We start from the raw sequence: 16,471 nt of genomic DNA, 5'->3' as shown, positions 1-16,471 counted from the left end.
TCCTTCCATAGGAATCCATTGTGTGGTTATCAGCAGATAAGTTTCTAAGTGTGGAGTTTTGGAACTTACAAATATTCCTCTAAAATCAGCCGAACTACGAATTCCGATTTACTCACCTGTTATCAGGAAACAACCAAGTGCTGCATCTTTTAGCCCAGCACTGACCCTGAAAAGTAATTCGAAGCGTACTTACCAGTAACTTGTATTTCCTTCCATAGGAATCCATTGTGTGGTTTTCAGCAGAAAAGTATCTAAGTGTGGAGTTTTGGAAGTTACAAATATTGCTCTAAAATCAGCCAAACTACGAATTCCGATTTACTCACCTGTTATCAGGAGAGACCCCAGTGCTGCATCTTTTAGCCCAGCACTGACCCTGAAAAGTAATTCTAAGCGTATTTACCAGTAACTTGTATTTCCTTCCATAGCAATCCATTGTGTGGTTTTCAGCAGAAAAGTTTCTAAGTGTGGAGTTTTGGAACTTATATATATTCCTCTAAAATCAGCCGAATTACGAATTCCGATTTACTCTCCTGTTATCAGGAGAGAACCCAGTGCTGCATCTTTTAGCCCAGCACTGACCCTGAAAAGTAATTCTAAGCGTACTTACCAGTAACTTGTATTTCCTGCCATAGGCTAACATTGACTGGTTTCACTTGGAAATTCTTCTAAGTGTGGAGTTTTGGAACTTTAAAATATTCCTCTAAAATCACCGAACTACGAATTCCGATTTACTCACATGTTATCAGGAGAGAACTCAGTGCTGCATCTTTTAGCCCAGCACTGACCCTGAAAAGTAATTCTAAGCGTACTTGCCAGTAACTTGTATTTCCTTCCATAGGAATCCATTGTGTGGTTTTCAGCAGAAAAGTTTCTAAGTGTGGAGTTTTGGAACTTACAAATATTCCTCTAAAATCAGCCGAACTACGAATTCCGATTTACTCACCTGTTATCAGGAGAGAACCCAGTGCTGCATCTTTTAGCCCAGCACTGACCCTGAAAAGTCATTCTAAGCGTACCTACCAGTAACTTGTATTTCCTTCCATAGGCTAACATTGACTGGTTTCACTTGGAAATTCTTCTAAGTGTGGAGTTTTGGAACTTTAAAATATTCCTCTAAAATCACCGAACTACGAATTCCGATTTACTCACATGTTCTCAGGAGACAACCAAGTGCTGCATTTTTTAGCCCAGCACTGACCCTGAAAAGTAATTCGAAGCGTACTTACCACTAACTTGTATTTCCTTCCATAGGAATCCATTGTGTGGTTTTCAGCAGAAAAGTATCTAAGTGTGGAGTTTTGGAACTTACAAATATTCCTCTAAAATCAGCCGAACTACGAATTCCGATTTACTCACCTGTTATCAGGAGAGAACCCAGTGCTGCATCTTTTAGCCCAGCACTGACCCTGAAAAGTAATTCTAAGCGTACTTACAAGTAACTTGTATTTCCTGCCATAGGCTTACATTGACTGGTTTCACTTGGAAATTCTTCTAAGTGTGGAGTTTTGGAACTTTAAAATATTCCTCTAAAATCACCGAACTACGAATTTCCGATTTACTCACATGTTATCAGCAGAGAACTCAGTGCTGCATCTTTTAGCCCAGCACTGACCCTGAAAAGTATTTCTAAGCGTACTTGCCAGTAACTTGTATTTCCTTCCATAGGAATCCATTGTGTGGTTATCAGCAGAAAAGTTTCTAAGTGTGGAGTTTTGGAACTTACAAATATTCCTCTAAAATCAGCCGAACTACGAATTCCGATTTACTCACCTGTTATCAGGAGAGAACCCAGTGCTGCATCTTTTAGCCCAGCACTGACCCTGAAAAGTCATTCTAAGCGTACCTACCAGTAACTTGTATTTCCTTCCATAGGCTAACATTGACTGGTTTCACTTGGAAATTCTTCTAAGTGTGGAGTTTTGGAACTTTAAAATATTCCTCTAAAATCACCGAACTACGAATTCCGATTTACTCACATGTTCTCAGGAGACAACCAAGTGCTGCATTTTTTAGCCCAGCACTGACCCTGAAAAGTAATTCGAAGCGTACTTACCACTAACTTGTATTTCCTTCCATAGGAATCCATTGTGTGGTTTTCAGCAGAAAAGTATCTAAGTGTGGAGTTTTGGAACTTACAAATATTCCTCTAAAATCAGCCGAACTACGAATTCCGATTTACTCACCTGTTATCAGGAGAGAACCCAGTGCTGCATCTTTTAGCCCAGCACTGACCCTGAAAAGTAATTCTAAGCGTACTTACAAGTAACTTGTATTTCCTGCCATAGGCTTACATTGACTGGTTTCACTTGGAAATTCTTCTAAGTGTGGAGTTTTGGAACTTTAAAATATTCCTCTAAAATCACCGAACTACGAATTTCCGATTTACTCACATGTTATCAGCAGAGAACTCAGTGCTGCATCTTTTAGCCCAGCACTGACCCTGAAAAGTATTTCTAAGCGTACTTGCCAGTAACTTGTATTTCCTTCCATAGGAATCCATTGTGTGGTTATCAGCAGAAAAGTTTCTAAGTGTGGAGTTTTGGAACTTACAAATATTCCTCTAAAATCAGCAGAACTACGAATTCCGATTTACTCACCTGTTATCAGGAAACAACCAAGTGCTGCATCTTTTAGCCCAGCACTGACCCTGAAAAGTAATTCGAAGCGTACTTACCAGTAACTTGTATTTCCTTCCATAGGAATCCATTGTGTGGTTTTCAGCAGACAAGTATCTAAGTGTGGAGTTTTGGAACTTACAAATATTCCTCTAAAATCAGCCAAACTACGAATTCCGATTTACTCACCTGTTATCAGGAGAGACCCCAGTGCTGCATCTTTTAGCCCAGCACTGACCCTGAAAATTAATTCTAAGCGTACTTACCAGTAACTTGTATTTCCTTCCATAGGAATCCATTCTGTGGTTTTCAGCAGAAAAGTTTCTAAGTGTGGAGTTTTGGAACTTACAAATATTCCTCTAAAATCAGCCGAACTACGAATTCCGATTTACTCACCTGTTATCAGGAAACAACCAAGTGCTGCATCTTTTAGCCCAGCACTGACCCTGAAAAGTAATTCGAAGCGTACTTACCAGTAACTTGTATTTCCTTCCATAGGAATCCATTGTGTGGTTTTCAGCAGAAAAGTATCTAAGTGTGGAGTTTTGGAAGTTACAAATATTGCTCTAAAATCAGCCAAACTACGAATTCCGATTTACTCACCTGTTATCAGGAGAGACCCCAGTGCTGCATCTTTTAGCCCAGCACTGACCCTGAAAAGTAATTCTAAGCGTATTTACCAGTAACTTGTATTTCCTTCCATAGCAATCCATTGTGTGGTTTTCAGCAGAAAAGTTTCTAAGTGTGGAGTTTTGGAACTTATATATATTCCTCTAAAATCAGCCGAATTACGAATTCCGATTTACTCTCCTGTTATCAGGAGAGAACCCAGTGCTGCATCTTTTAGCCCAGCACTGACCCTGAAAAGTAATTCTAAGCGTACTTACCAGTAACTTGTATTTCCTGCCATAGGCTAACATTGACTGGTTTCACTTGGAAATTCTTCTAAGTGTGGAGTTTTGGAACTTTAAAATATTCCTCTAAAATCACCGAACTACGAATTCCGATTTACTCACATGTTATCAGGAGAGAACTCAGTGCTGCATCTTTTAGCCCAGCACTGACCCTGAAAAGTAATTCTAAGCGTACTTGCCAGTAACTTGTATTTCCTTCCATAGGAATCCATTGTGTGGTTTTCAGCAGAAAAGTTTCTAAGTGTGGAGTTTTGGAACTTACAAATATTCCTCTAAAATCAGCCGAACTACGAATTCCGATTTACTCACCTGTTATCAGGAGAGAACCCAGTGCTGCATCTTTTAGCCCAGCACTGAACCTGAAAAGTCATTCTAAGCGTACCTACCAGTAACTTGTATTTCCTTCCATAGGCTAACATTGACTGGTTTCACTTGGAAATTCTTCTAAGTGTGGAGTTTTGGAACTTTAAAATATTCCTCTAAAATCACCGAACTACGAATTCCGATTTACTCACATGTTCTCAGGAGACAACCAAGTGCTGCATTTTTTAGCCCAGCACTGACCCTGAAAAGTAATTCGAAGCGTACTTACCACTAACTTGTATTTCCTTCCATAGGAATCCATTGTGTGGTTTTCAGCAGAAAAGTATCTAAGTGTGGAGTTTTGGAACTTACAAATATTCCTCTAAAATCAGCCGAACTACGAATTCCGATTTACTCACCTGTTATCAGGAGAGAACCCAGTGCTGCATCTTTTAGCCCAGCACTGACCCTGAAAAGTAATTCTAAGCGTACTTACAAGTAACTTGTATTTCCTGCCATAGGCTTACATTGACTGGTTTCACTTGGAAATTCTTCTAAGTGTGGAGTTTTGGAACTTTAAAATATTCCTCTAAAATCACCGAACTACGAATTTCCGATTTACTCACATGTTATCAGCAGAGAACTCAGTGCTGCATCTTTTAGCCCAGCACTGACCCTGAAAAGTATTTCTAAGCGTACTTGCCAGTAACTTGTATTTCCTTCCATAGGAATCCATTGTGTGGTTATCAGCAGAAAAGTTTCTAAGTGTGGAGTTTTGGAACTTACAAATATTCCTCTAAAATCAGCAGAACTACGAATTCCGATTTACTCACCTGTTATCAGGAAACAACCAAGTGCTGCATCTTTTAGCCCAGCACTGACCCTGAAAAGTAATTCGAAGCGTACTTACCAGTAACTTGTATTTCCTTCCATAGGAATCCATTGTGTGGTTTTCAGCAGACAAGTATCTAAGTGTGGAGTTTTGGAACTTACAAATATTCCTCTAAAATCAGCCAAACTACGAATTCCGATTTACTCACCTGTTATCAGGAGAGACCCCAGTGCTGCATCTTTTAGCCCAGCACTGACCCTGAAAATTAATTCTAAGCGTACTTACCAGTAACTTGTATTTCCTTCCATAGGAATCCATTCTGTGGTTTTCAGCAGAAAAGTTTCTAAGTGTGGAGTTTTGGAACATACAAATATTCCTCTAAAATCAGCCGAACTACGAATTCTGTTTTACTCACCTGTTATCAGGAGAGAACCCAGTGCTGCATCTTTTAGCCCAGCACTGACCCTGAAAGGTAATTCTAAGCGTACTTACCAGTAACTTGTATTTCCTTCCATAGGAATCCATGGAGTGGTTTTCTGCAGAAAAGTTTCTAAGTGTGGAGTTTTGGAACTTACTAATATTCCTCTAAAATCAGCCGAACTACGAATTCCGATTTACCCACCTGTTATCAGGAGAGAACCCAGTGCTGCATCTTTTAGCCCAGCACTGACCCTGAAAAGTAATTCGAAGCGTACTTACCAGTAACTTGTATTTCCTTCCATAGGAATCCATTGTGTGGTTTTCAGCAGAAAAGTTTCTAAGTCTGGATTTTTTGAACTTACAAATATTCCTCTAAAATAAGCCGAACTAGGAATTCCGATTTACTCACCTGTTATGAGGAGAGAACTCAGTGCTGCATCTTTTAGCCCAGCACTGACCCTGAAAATTAATTTTAAGCGTACTTACCAGTAACTTGTATTTCCTTCCATAGGAATCCATTGTGTGGTTTTCAGCTGAAAAGTATCAAAGTGTGGAGTTTTGGAACTTACAAATATTCCTCTAAAATCAGCCAAACTACGAATTCCGATTTACTCACCTGTTATCAGGAGAGATCCCAGTGCTACATCTTTTAGCCCAGTACTGACCCTGAAAAGTAATTCTAAGCGTACTTACCAGTAACTTGTATTTCCTTCCATAGGAATCCATTCTGTGGTTTTCAGCTGAAAAGTATCAAAGTGTGGAGTTTTGGAACTTACAAATATTCCTCTAAAATCAGCCGAACTACGAATTTCGATTTACTCACCTGTTATCAGGAGAGACCTCAGTGCTGAATCTTTAAGGCCAGTACTGATCCTGAAAAGTAATTCTAACCGTACTTACCAGTAACTTGAATTTCCTTCCATAGGCTAACATTGACTGGTTTCACTTGGAAATTCTTCTAAGTGTGGAGTTTTGGAATTTACAAATATTCCTCTAAAATCAGACGAACTACGAATTCCAATGTACTCACCTGTTATCAGGGGAGAACCCACTGCTGAATCTTTAAGGCCAGTACTGATCCTATAAAGTAATTCTAACCGTTCTTAACAGTAACTTGAATTTCCTTCCATAGGCTAACATTGACTGGTTTCACTTGGAAATTCTTCTACGTGTGGAGTTTTGAAACTTACAAATATTCCTCTAAAATCAGCCGAAATACGAATTCCAATTTACACACCTGTTATCAGGAGACAACCCAGTGCTGCATCTTTTAGCCCAGCACTGACCCAGAAAAGTAATTCTAAGCATACTTACCAATAACTTGTATTTCCTTTCATAGAAATCCACTGTGTGGTTTACAGTAGAAAAGTATCTAAGTGTGGAGTTTTGGAACTTACAAATATTCCTCTAAAATCAGCCGAACTACGAATTCCGATTGACTCACCTGTTATCAGGAGAGACCCCAGTGCTGCATCTTTTAGCCCAGCACTGACCCTGAAAAGTAATTCTAAGCGTACTTACCAGTAACTTGTATTTCCTTCCATAGGAATCCATTCTGTGGTTTTCAGCAGAAAAGTTTCTAAGTGTGGAGTTTTGGAACTTACAAATATTCCTCTAAAATCAGCCGAACTACGAATTCCATTTTACTCACCTGTTATCAGGAGAGAACCCAGTGCTGCATCTTTTAGCCCAGCACTGACCCTGAAAGGTAATTCTAAGCCTACTTACCAGTAACTTGTATTTCCTTCCATAGGCTAACATTGACTGGTTTCACTTGGAAATTCTTCTACGTGTGGAGTTTTGAAACTTACAAATATTCCTCTAAAATCAGCCGAAATACGAATTCCAATTTACACACCTGTTATCAGGAGACAACCCAGTGCTGCATCTTTTAGCCCAGCACTGACCCAGAAAAGTAATTCTAAGCATACTTACCAATAACTTGTATTTCCTTTCATAGAAATCCACTGTGTGGTTTACAGTAGAAAAGTATCAACGTGTGGAGTTTTGTAACTTACAAATATTCCTCTAAAATCAGCCGAACTACGAATTCTGATTTATTCACCTGTTATCAGGAGAGACCCCAGTGCTGCATCTTTTAGCCCAGCACTGACCCTGAAAAGTAATTCTAAGCGTACTTACCAGTAACTTGTATTTCCTTCCATAGGAATCCATTCTGTGGTTTTCAGCAGAAAAGTTTCTAAGTGTGGAGTTTTGGAACTTACTAATATTCCTCTAAAATCAGCCGAACTACGAATTCCGATTTACTCACCTGTTATCAGGAGAGAACTCAGTGCTGAATCTTTAAGGCCAATACTGATCCTGAAAAGTAATTCTAACCGTACTTACCAGTAACTTGAATTTCCTTCCATAGGCTAACATTGACTGGTTTCACTTGGAAATTCTTCTAAGTGTGGAGTTTTGGAACTTACAAATATTCCTCTAAAATTAGCCGAACTCCAAATTCCAATTTACTCACCTGTTATCAGGGGAGAACCCACTGCTGAATCTTTAAGACCAGTACTGATCCTGAAAAGTAATTCTAACCGTTCTTACCAGTAACTTGAATTTCCTTCCATAGGCTAACATTGACTGGTTTCACTTGGAAATTCTTCTACGTGTGGAGTTTTGAAACTTACAAATATTCCTCTAAAATCAGCCGAAATACGAATTCCGATTTACACACCTGTTATCAGGAGACAACCCAGTGCTGCATCTTTTAGCCCAGCACTGACCCTGTAAAGTAATTCTAAGCATACTTACCAGTAACTTGTATTTCCTTCCATAGGAATCCACTGTGTGGTTTTCAGTAGAAAAGTATCTAAGTGTGTAGTTTTGGAACATACAAATATTCCTCTAAAATCAGCCGAACTACGAATTCCGATTTACTCATCTGTTATCAGGAAACAACCAAGTGCTGCATCTTTTAGCCCAGCACTGACCCTGAAAAGTAATTTGAAGCGTACTTACCAGTAACTTGTATTTCCTTCCATAGGAATCCATTGTGTGGTTTTCAGCAGAAAAGTTTCTAAGTGTGGATTTTTTGAACTTACAAATATTCCTCTAAAATAAGCCGAACTAGGAATTCCGATTTACTCACCTGTTATCAGGAGAGAACTCAGTGCTACATCTTTTAGCCCAGTACTGACCCTGAAACGTAATTCTAAGCGTACTTACCAGTAACTTGTATTTCCTTCCATAGGAATCCATTCTGTGGTTTTCAGCAGAAAAGTTTCTAAGTGTGATGTTTTGGAACTTACAAATATTCCTTTAAAATCAGCCGAACTACGAATTCCATTTTACTCACCTGTTATCAGGAGAGAACCCAGTGCTGCATCTTTTAGCCCAGCACTGACCCTGAAAGGTAATTCTAAGCGTACTTACCAGTAACTTGTATTTCCTTCCATAGGAATCCATTCTGTGGTTTTCAGCAGAAAAGTTTCTAAGTGTGGAGTTTTGGAACTTACTAATATTCCTCTAAAATCAGCCGAACTACGAATTCCGATTTACTCACCTGTTATCAGGAGAGAACTCAGTGCTGCATCTTTTAGCCCAGCACTGACCATGAAAAGTAATTCTAAGGGTACTTACCAGTGACTTGTATTTCCTTCCATAGGAATCCATTGTGTGGTTTTCAGCAGAAAAGTTTCTAAGTGTGGAGTTTTGGAACTTACAAATATTCCTCTAAATCAGCCGAACTACGAATTCCGATTTACTCACCTGTTATCAGGAGAGAACCCAGTGCTGCATCTTTTAGCCCAGCACTGACCCTGAAAAGTCATTCTAAGCGTACTTACCAGTAACTTGTATTTCCTGCCATAGGCTAACATTGACTGGTTTCACTTGGAAATTCTTCTAAGTGTGGAGTTTTGGAACTTTAAAATATTCCTCTAAAATCACCGAACTACGAATTCCGATTTACTCACATGTTCTCAGGAGACAACCAAGTGCTGCATTTTTTAGCCCAGCACTGACCCTGAAAAGTAATTCGGAGCGTACTTACCACTAACTTGTATTTCCTTCCATAGGAATCCATTGTGTGGTTTTCAGCAGAAAAGTATCTAAGTGTGGAGTTTTGGAACTTACAAATATTCCTCTAAAATCAGCCGAACTACGAATTCCGATTTACTCACCTGTTATCAGGAGAGAACCCAGTGCTGCATCTTTTAGCCCAGCACTGACCCTGAAAAGTAATTCTAAGCGTACTTACAATTAACTTGTATTTCCTGCCATAGGCTTACATTGACTGGTTTCACTTGGAAATTCTTCTAAGTGTGGAGTTTTGGAACTTTAAAATATTCCTCTAAAATCACCGAACTACGAATTTCCGATTTACTCACATGTTATCAGCAGAGAACTCAGTGCTGCATCTTTTAGCCCAGCACTGACCCTGAAAAGTATTTCTAAGCGTACTTGCCAGTAACTTGTATTTCCTTCCACAGGAATCCATTGTGTGGTTATCAGCAGAAAAGTTTCTAAGTGTGGAGTTTTGGAACTTACAAATATTCCTCTAAAATCAGCAGAACTACGAATTCCGATTTACTCACCTGTTATCAGGAAACAACCAAGTGCTGCATCTTTTAGCCCAGCACTGACCCTGAAAAGTAATTCGAAGCGTACTTACCAGTAACTTGTATTTCCTTCCATAGGAATCCATTGTGTGGTTTTCAGCAGACAAGTATCTAAGTGTGGAGTTTTGGAACTTACAAATATTCCTCTAAAATCAGCCAAACTACGAATTCCGATTTACTCACCTGTTATCAGGAGAGACCCCAGTGCTGCATCTTTTAGCCCAGCACTGACCCTGAAAATTAATTCTAAGCGTACTTACCAGTAACTTGTATTTCCTTCCATAGGAATCCATTCTGTGGTTTTCAGCAGAAAAGTTTCTAAGTGTGGAGTTTTGGAACATACAAATATTCCTCTAAAATCAGCCGAACTACGAATTCCGTTTTACTCACCTGTTATCAGGAGAGAACCCAGTGCTGCATCTTTTAGCCCAGCACTGACCCTGAAAGGTAATTCTAAGCATACTTACCAGTAACTTGTATTTCCTTCCATAGGAATCCATGGAGTGGTTTTCTGCAGAAAAGTTTCTAAGTGTGGAGTTTTGGAACTTACTAATATTCCTCTAAAATCAGCCGAACTACGAATTCCGATTTACCCACCTGTTATCAGGAGAGAACCCAGTGCTGCATCTTTTAGCCCAGCACTGACCCTGAAAAGTAATTCGAAGCGTACTTACCAGTAACTTGTATTTCCTTCCATAGGAATCCATTGTGTGGTTTTCAGCAGAAAAGTTTCTAAGTCTGGATTTTTTGAACTTACAAATATTCCTCTAAAATAAGCCGAACTAGGAATTCCGATTTACTCACCTGTTATCAGGAGAGAACTCAGTGCTGCATCTTTTAGCCCAGCACTGACCCTGAAAATTAATTTTAAGCGTACTTACCAGTAACTTGTATTTCCTTCCATAGGAATCCATTGTGTGGTTTTCAGCTGAAAAGTATCAAAGTGTGGAGTTTTGGAACTTACAAATATTCCTCTAAAATCAGCCAAACTACGAATTCCGATTTACTCACCTGTTATCAGGAGAGATCCCAGTGCTACATCTTTTAGCCCAGTACTGACCCTGAAAAGTAATTCTAAGCGTACTTACCAGTAACTTGTATTTCCTTCCATAGGAATCCATTCTGTGGTTTTCAGCTGAAAAGTATCAAAGTGTGGAGTTTTGGAACTTACAAATATTCCTCTAAAATCAGCCGAACTACGAATTTCGATTTACTCACCTGTTATCAGGAGAGACCTCAGTGCTGAATCTTTAAGGCCAGTACTGATCCTGAAAAGTAATTCTAACCGTACTTACCAGTAACTTGAATTTCCTTCCATAGGCTAACATTGACTGGTTTCACTTGGAAATTCTTCTAAGTGTGGAGTTTTGGTATTTACAAATATTCCTCTAAAATCAGACGAACTACGAATTCCAATGTACTCACCTGTTATCAGGGGAGAACCCACTGCTGAATCTTTAAGGCCAGTACTGATTCTATAAAGTAATTCTAACCATTCTTACCAGCAACTTGAATTTCCTTCCATAGGCTAACATTGAGTGGTTTCACTTGGAAATTCTTCTAAGTGTGGAGTTTTGGAACTTTAAAATATTCCTCTAAAATCACCGAACTACGAATTCCGATTTACTCACATGTTATCAGGAGACAACCAAGTGCTGCATCTTTTAGCCCAGCACTGACCCTGAAAAGTAATTCGAAGCGTACTTACCAGTAACTTGTATTTCCTTCCATAGGAATCCATTGTGTGGTTTTCAGCAGAAAAGTATCTAAGTGTGGAGTTTTGGAACTTACAAATATTCCTCTAAAATCAGCTGAACTACGAATTCCGATTTACTCACCTGTTATCAGGAGAGACCCCAGTGCTGCATCTTTTAGCCCAGCATTGACCCTGAAAAGTAATTCTAAGCATACTTACCAGTAACTTGTATTTCCTTCCATAGGAATCCATTATGTGGTTTTCAGCAGAAAAGTTTCTAAGTGTGGTGTTTTGGAACTTACAAATATTCCTCTAAAATCAGCGGGAACGACGAATTCCAATTTACTCACCTGTTATCAGGAGAGAACCCAGTGCTGCATCTTTTAGCCCAGCACTGACCCTGAAAAGTAATTCTAAGCGTACTTACCAGTAGCTTGTGTTTCCTTCCATAGGAATCCATTCTGTGGTTTTCAGCAGTAAAGTTTCTAAGTGTGATGTTTAGGAGCTTACAAATATTCCTCTAAAATCAGCCGAACTACGAATTCCGATTTACTCACCTGTTATCAGGGGAGAACCCATTGCTGAATCTTTAAGGCCAGTACTGATCCTGAAAAGTAATTCTAACCGTACTTGCCAGTAACTTGAATTTCCTTCCATAGGCTAACATTGACTGGTTTCACTTGGAAATTCTTCTAAGTGTGGAGTTTTGGAACTTTAAAATATTCCTCTAAAATCAGCCGAACTACGAATTCCGATTTACTCACCTGTTATCAGGAGAGACCTCAGTGCTGAATCTTTAAGGCCAGTACTGATCTTGAAATGTAATTCTAACCGTACTTACCAGTAACTTGTATTTCCTTCCATAGGCTAACATTGACTGGTTTCCCTTGGAAATTCTTCTGAGTGTGGAGTTTTGGAACTTTAAAATATTCCTCTAAAATCACCGAACTAAGAATTTCCGATTTACTCACATGTTATCAGGAGAGAACTCAGTGCTGCATCCTTTAGCCCAGCACTGACCCTGAAAAGTAATTCTAAGCGTACTTGCCAGTAACTTGTATTTCCTTCCATAGGAATCCATTGTGTGGTTATCAGCAGATAAGTTTCTAAGTGTGGAGTTTTGGAACTTACAAATATTCCTCTAAAATCAGCCGAACTTCGAATTCCGATTTACTCACCTGTTATCAGGAAACAACCAAGTGCTGCATCTTTTAGCCCAGCACTGACCCTGAAAAGTAATTCGAAGCGTACTTACCAGTAACTTGTATTTCCTTCCATAGGAATCCATTGTGTGGTTTTCAGCAGAAAAGTATCTAAGTGTGGAGTTTTGGAAGTTACAAATATTCCTCTAAAATCAGCCGAACTACGAATTTCGATTTACTCACCTGTTATCAGGAGAGACCTCAGTGCTGAATCTTTAAGGCCAGTACTGATCCTGAAAAGTAATTCTAACCGTACTTACCAGTAACTTGAATTTCCTTCCATAGGCTAACATTGACTGGTTTCACTTGGAAATTCTTCTAAGTGTGGAGTTTTGGAATTTACAAATATTCCTCTAAAATCAGACGAACTACGAATTCCAATGTACTCACCTGTTATCAGTGGAGAACCCACTGCTGAATCTTTAAGGCCAGTACTGATTCTATAAAGTAATTCTAACCATTCTTACCAGCAACTTGAATTTCCTTCCATAGGCTAACATTGAGTGGTTTCACTTGGAAATTCTTCTAAGTGTGGAGTTTTGGAACTTTAAAATATTCCTCTAAAATCACCGAACTACGAATTCCGATTTACTCACATGTTATCAGGAGACAACCAAGTGCTGCATCTTTTAGCCCAGCACTGACCCTGAAAAGTAATTCTAAGCGTACTTACCAGTAACTTGTATTTCCTTCCATAGGAATCCATTCTGTGGTTTTCAGCAGAAAAGTTTCTAAGTGTGGAGTTTTGGAACTTACAAATATTCCTCTGAAATCAGCCGAACTACGAATTCCATTTTACTCACCTGTTATCAGGAGAGAACCCAGTGCTGCATCTTTTAGCCCAGCACTGACCCTGAAAGGTAATTCTAAGCCTACTTACCAGTAACTTGTATTTCCTTCCATAGGCTAACATTGACTGGTTTCACTTGGAAATTCTTCTACGTGTGGAGTTTTGAAACTTACAAATATTCCTCTAAAATCAGCCGAAATACGAATTCCAATTTACACACCTGTTATCAGGAGACAACCCAGTGCTGCATCTTTTAGCCCAGCACTGACCCAGAAAAGTAATTCTAAGCATACTTACCAATAACTTGTATTTCCTTTCATAGAAATCCACTGTGTGGTTTACAGTAGAAAAGTATCAACGTGTGGAGTTTTGTAACTTACAAATATTCCTCTAAAATCAGCCGAACTACGAATTCTGATTTACTCACCTGTTATCAGGAGAGACCCCAGTGCTGCATCTTTTAGCCCAGCACTGACCCTGAAAAGTAATTCTAAGCGTACTTACCAGTAACTTGTATTTCCTTCCATAGGAATCCATTCTGTGGTTTTCAGCAGAAAAGTTTCTAAGTGTGGAGTTTTGGAACTTACTAATATTCCTCTAAAATCAGCCGAACTACGAATTCCGATTTACTCACCTGTTATCAGGAGAGAACTCAGTGCTGAATCTTTAAGGCCAATACTGATCCTGAAAAGTAATTCTAACCGTACTTACCAGTAACTTGAATTTCCTTCCATAGGCTAACATTGACTGGTTTCACTTGGAAATTCTTCTAAGTGTGGAGTTTTGGAACTTAGAAATATTCCTCTAAAATTAGCCGAACTCCAAATTCCAATTTACTCACCTGTTATCAGGGGAGAACCCACTGCTGAATCTTTAAGACCAGTACTGATCCTGAAAAGTAATTCTAACCGTTCTTACCAGTAACTTGAATTTCCTTCCATAGGCTAACATTGACTGGTTTCACTTGGAAATACTTCTACGTGTGGAGTTTTGAAACTTACAAATATTCCTCTAAAATCAGCCGAAATACGAATTCCGATTTACACACCTGTTATCAGGAGACAACCCAGTGCTGCATCTTTTAGCCCAGCACTGACCCTGTAAAGTAATTCTAAGCATACTTACCAGTAACTTGTATTTCCTTCCATAGGAATCCACTGTGTGGTTTTCAGTAGAAAAGTATCTAAGTGTGTAGTTTTGGAACATACAAATATTCCTCTAAAATCAGCCGAACTACGAATTCCGATTTACTCATCTGTTATCAGGAAACAACCAAGTGCTGCATCTTTTAGCCCAGCACTGACCCTGAAAAGTAATTCGAAGCGTACTTACCAGTAACTTGTATTTCCTTCCATAGGAATCCATTGTGTGGTTTTCAGCAGAAAAGTTTCTAAGTGTGGATTTTTTGAACTTACAAATATTCCTCTAAAATAAGCCGAACTAGGAATTCCGATTTACTCACCTGTTATCAGGAGAGAACTCAGTGCTACATCTTTTAGCCCAGTACTGACCCTGAAACGTAATTCTAAGCGTACTTACCAGTAACTTGTATTTCCTTCCATAGGAATCCATTCTGTGGTTTTCAGCAGAAAAGTTTCTAAGTGTGATGTTTTGGAACTTACAAATATTCCTTTAAAATCAGCCGAACTACGAATTCCATTTTACTCACCTGTTATCAGGAGAGAACCCAGTGCTGCATCTTTTAGCCCAGCACTGACCCTGAAAGGTAATTCTAAGCGTACTTACCAGTAACTTGTATTTCCTTCCATAGGAATCCATTCTGTGGTTTTCAGCAGAAAAGTTTCTAAGTGTGGAGTTTTGGAACTTACAAATATTCCTCTAAAATCAGCCGAACTACGAATTCCGATTTACTCACCTGTTATCAGGAGAGAACCCAGTGCTGCATCTTTTAGCCCAGCACTGACCCTGAAAAGTCATTCTAAGCGTACTTACCAGTAACTTGTATTTCCTGCCATAGGCTAACATTGACTGGTTTCACTTGGAAATTCTTCTAAGTGTGGAGTTTTGGAACTTTAAAATATTCCTCTAAAATCACCGAACTACGAATTCCGATTTACTCACATGTTCTCAGGAGACAACCAAGTGCTGCATTTTTTAGCCCAGCACTGACCCTGAAAAGTAATTTGGAGCGTACTTACCACTAACTTGTATTTCCTTCCATAGGAATCCATTGTGTGGTTTTCAGCAGAAAAGTATCTAAGTGTGGAGTTTTGGAACTTACAAATATTCCTCTAAAATCAGCCGAACTACGAATTCCGATTTACTCACCTGTTATCAGGAGAGAACCCAGTGCTGCATCTTTTAGCCCAGCACTGACCCTGAAAAGTAATTCTAAGCGTACTTACAATTAACTTGTATTTCCTGCCATAGGCTTACATTGACTGGTTTCACTTGGAAATTCTTCTAAGTGTGGAGTTTTGGAACTTTAAAATATTCCTCTAAAATCACCGAACTACGAATTTCCGATTTACTCACATGTTATCAGCAGAGAACTCAGTGCTGCATCTTTTAGCCCAGCACTGACCCTGAAAAGTATTTCTAAGCGTACTTGCCAGTAACTTGTATTTCCTTCCACAGGAATCCATTGTGTGGTTATTAGCAGAAAAGTTTCTAAGTGTGGAGTTTTGGAACTTACAAATATTCCTCTAAAATCAGCAGAACTACGAATTCCGATTTACTCACCTGTTATCAGGAAACAACCAAGTGCTGCATCTTTTAGCCCAGCACTGACCCTGAAAAGTAATTCGAAGCGTACTTACCAGTAACTTGTATTTCCTTCCATAGGAATCCATTGTGTGGTTTTCAGCAGACAAGTATCTAAGTGTGGAGTTTTGGAACTTACAAATATTCCTCTAAAATCAGCCAAACTACGAATTCCGATTTACTCACCTGTTATCAGGAGAGACCCCAGTGCTGCATCTTTTAGCCCAGCACTGACCCTAAAAATTAATTCTAAGCGTACTTACCAGTAACTTGTATTTCCTTCCATAGGAATCCATTCTGTGGTTTTCAGCAGAAAAGTTTCTAAGTGTGGAGTTTTGGAACATACAAATATTCCTCTAAAATCAGCCGAACTACGAATTCCGTTTTACTCACCTGTTATCAGG

Source organism: Triturus cristatus, chromosome 1_1 (genome assembly GCF_964204655.1).
Source record: "Triturus cristatus chromosome 1_1, aTriCri1.1, whole genome shotgun sequence".
In the NCBI taxonomy this organism is placed as follows: Eukaryota; Metazoa; Chordata; class Amphibia; order Caudata; family Salamandridae; genus Triturus; species Triturus cristatus.
The sequence above is the reverse complement of the archived record's forward strand: the minus strand, read 5'-3'. Positions refer to the sequence as shown.